Here is a 4,119-nt window from a genome sequence, read left to right as displayed (position 1 = left end):
CCACTGGAGTCGTTATCTCTCTCATACCAGCCCCTTGGCTGTGCTGGCCACACCTCCCACTGCTGTGCATGGAATGTGTGTGTGAAAGAAAGTGTGTGTGTGTGCGCGCATGTTGTGCGTGGGTGGGGCATAGTTGGGATGGAAGTATCATTTAAATTTGCATATTAGGTATCTTGCCTGCACAGTGTGAAGACCATTCTTCACAACTCCCAATTCACACACTCCATTTCAGATACACACACAATCTCTCAAAACATGACACCAGAGAAACAAGAGATCAGACAAACAGAACAGCCATTTTCGATCAAGCTTTTAATGAAAAGATCGTAAAATAACAGTTTGTTTTTCCTCATCGCTGTACATTAAGACTGCAAGGTTGAGAGTGCTGAGGTCAGCGTGCTACACTTACATATGACACTTTGAGTTAGCGAGCCCCATCGCCACGGCGACAGCTCTGACCTGAATACAAGCTCTCTTAGGAGGGGAGAGACGAGTTCCCTGCCTGGGTGCTGCCACAGCCAGAGGTCTGGGGAGGTGTGTGTGTGTAAACAAGTATAGAGAGCTTGTGGTAGGCAAATGAAGTACAGAATGGAATGCAAGTGTAGTGTATATGTGGCGTGTAGGCCTTAAGGGGTGTGTGGGGATGTATAGGACTATAGGTGTGTGTGTGAGAAAGTGTAGACCTATAGGTGTGTATATTTGTGAGAGGAGAGGGAGAAGGGGTGTTGGCCCTCAATTATTCATGGTCAATGACCCTACCGGTCCAGTCCTGCCAGAACATCCATTATGTAAAGGCAGACCCCGAGAGGAGCAGCTTCACTCTAAACTCTTTAAATCACATTTTCAAGTACAAGTTTAGCAGCTAATAGTGTCTGTCCATCAAACTGGAGTGCACTCAGTTCCCAAAGTGCCAGAAAAACAAGTGAGAGATAAAAAGTAAAATAAAACATAGTTACAAACACTATTTGGAAAATGATATTTTGGTTACAACCGGACGGTCCTAAAAGAGTCTCTCAGTTAGGAGTAATAAAAATGCAAACGCAGAAAAGCTTTTTGTCAATGGCAAGATAGCGTATTGCTGTAAACACTGAGGTGTCTGAGGTAACGTTCTGAGTCAATACTGATGTGGATATAGCAGAACAAACATGCCGAGTCACTGGTGTGTGGAGAAAGCACTGGCACCAGGACTGGTTTCAGGACTCAACGGTGAGAGGTCAAAGGCTAAAGTATGTCTGGGTTGGGTTAGGGTTAGTCTGAAATGGGGTGGGATGCACTATGGGTTGGGTGTAAATTAAGGTTAGATAGTCCTGGAGGTTCTCAAGGTTAACCCTGACTAGGTGAGGAGCCATCCAGGGCCCAGGGGTCAGGGAGGGGAAGGAAGGGAGGGAGGGGGGTAGGGGTTTGAAGAAAGAGAGAGGGAGGAGGGGGAAGTTAGGGATGATGCAGAGGAGAGAGAGAGGAAAAGTCTGAAAGGTGAAACACTGAGGTATTAAAACAGCAGACACAGAAAGGTGATGTCAACTCTGACAGTCTGTCGACCGTCTAGTTAGATCTTTGTACATGGTTTCTTTAAAGCTTTGCAACACTGCATTGATATGATGTAGTAAAGGAACACAAGAACTCTGAGGACTAACTCCTATATAGTCATCCTTAGTGAGACGATATGAGTCACAACTAGGCCTTCGACAGCCCAGATGATTAAAAAGAACGTACAAAGTGCACTTTTAGTAAAGCTATCTGGACCATACCATTACTTGTAATTGTAAAAACTGGTAAGTAAACAGACATGACGGAAACAGTGGCGGGCGTTTAAGACAAAAGTATTACGAGGTCATTAAGAGAACACTATCATTCAGAGAAAGAGTGTGAGTGGATGACGAGGTCTGAGCTGTAAGTGTTGGGGGGAGGGGGGGGTCTTAAACATCGTGGCAATCTTGGCAGCACCCAGACAGTGTTTGAGGAGATACAGTATATCGCTTGAGACCGGCCACATTGACCTGCCTGTCTACACACACATACACACACACTCTGGCGGTCAAAGTTCAACTCCCCCCAGTGTGTGGTCAATCAGTGAGTCATATTTTAGTACCCAAAAAAACCAGGGCACAAAACACCCAGTGAACAACGAGAACCCCTACAGCCTGTAGTAGCAGTAGCCGAGACAGACACAGTAACGTGTACATCATCGAGTTTGTATGACGTTAAAAGTTACACAGAACCAGCTCTCCCCAGATAAGTCCCCTTCACAGATTTGTGGTTAATGGCTGTTTTGGGTCATTTTTGATTCTCAGCTTGAAATCTTTAAAACAAAACAAATACCACCCAAGAGAGTCGTCCCCCCCCCCCCCCCCGCCCAGTCTCAAATACCAAGACTGTTCATCACTAAGGGGGTTGGGAGGGGGGGGTCAGGACACCAGAAATAAATACATTCATCACTGACAACAATAGACATTTGATAAAAAAAGAACACTGTCAATAAGTGTTTGCACCAACTATGTTTTGAGGCCAGGCCAGCCAGAGGCGTGTGTCTCTCTCCTCCACAGAAAACAGGAGCTAAGTAGCCTCCACAATCATCATCATCGATTTAGAACATATCCACAGAAGCAGAAAGGAACATTCACAGTTAAAACCCTACAGCCCCGTACAGATGTAGCCCACCCCAAGCTACAAATACATCCATGAACGTGTCTACACCCCTCCCTTCCTCCAAACCCAGGCAGAAACAACCTGGAAGTACCGTTAAAGAGTTCTAGAACTACCCCCACATGCCCTGAAAGCCCAGCAGTAGAGCTGGCCCTCAAGTCCATGAGGACCCTAGGCCAGACACCAACAATGCCTTTTGATTAATATGTCAAGGACACGTCTCCCCCTAACCTCCCCCTTCCCCCCATCCTCTGGTGCTGGCCCATCTGAAGACAGACCACAGGCCAGAGGGCATGCGGGCAGACAAGAGGGGCGTCCTAGGTCACCCTAGAGCCAGCTGGCAGAGGGGGAATACGTCCGCACCCTCCCCCGCTCTCCCCCTGTATGAATATGCAGCAGCGCTGCAGGCCTGATGCCCTGCTTTTGTTTTGGCAGCAACCTCTGTGGTAAAAGCCCTCCCAAAACACACACACACACCCTCACAAATCCTTCACTCTGGCTGGCCCGGCCTCCACTGAGGTCTGTAAAACTGTAAAAGTTTATGTAAACAATGAGATAAATACATATGTATCTTTTTCAGAGCCACACAAGGTTCAATATCATTCAAATGTGCTTTGGTTTAAAAAATAGTTTGTGGATTTGGGTATGAGCTTCTTTTTTTCTTAGTTCTTTGTACAACTTTGCAACTATTTCTGAACATATTTTGTTACTAACTAAAAAGACTTGTTTTCAGCTGCCCTGCCTTGTGTTAAGGCTCTTTGTGTTAGTTGAAAAAGTACCCCCCTATTTTTGTCTTAAATATGAAACTAGTGTTTTCTTTTTCCCATGATTAAAATACAGAGAAATTGATACAATACTATGTCTTACAAATGTAGCTGAGAGCTCTGCATTCCCAGATGCAGAACAATCCCTGAAGTCTGGAGTATTAGTAGTAGTAATAGTAGTACGATCACAGTTCAGATTTTTCTTCTTTTTGTCAAGCAAACCAAGGTTTCTTCGACTGCAGCTGCAGAATCCTTGTGAGATTACGAGACCTTGCTGTAGAAAAACACCTCTGCCTGCGCTCCTGCACAACCACAGCAGTCATCTGAAGGCAGTGAGTCATGGACACCTATTTAAGCTGGAGGACATCCCTAGGTATAAGCACTAGCAGAAAATGGCTACTACGTAGAAGAGAGGGGTGTGGATCTCTGTATCGTTCAGCAGTAGCTGCTACCCCTCAGAGGACTGTGCAGACTACCACAGACCATCTGTGGGGCGTCCAGAACACAGCTACCTTCAAATGTAACTGATGCTTGTTTTTTTGTTTCTTTACTGTAGCTGCATCACTATGGTAACCCAAACCGCTTCACAGACCATAACATGAGGATGTATGAGGAATAGACATCAAACAGGTAATAAAGCCAACACAACAGAGGAATGCCTAAATCAAAAGCTCCAAGGAGGAGAATTTTGCTCCTGGGGGAGGGTGGAGGA

The sequence above is a fragment of the Osmerus eperlanus genome, chromosome 25 (genome assembly GCF_963692335.1).
Source record: "Osmerus eperlanus chromosome 25, fOsmEpe2.1, whole genome shotgun sequence".
Lineage (NCBI taxonomy): Eukaryota > Metazoa > Chordata > Actinopteri > Osmeriformes > Osmeridae > Osmerus > Osmerus eperlanus.
Note: the sequence above shows the minus strand (reverse complement) of the source record.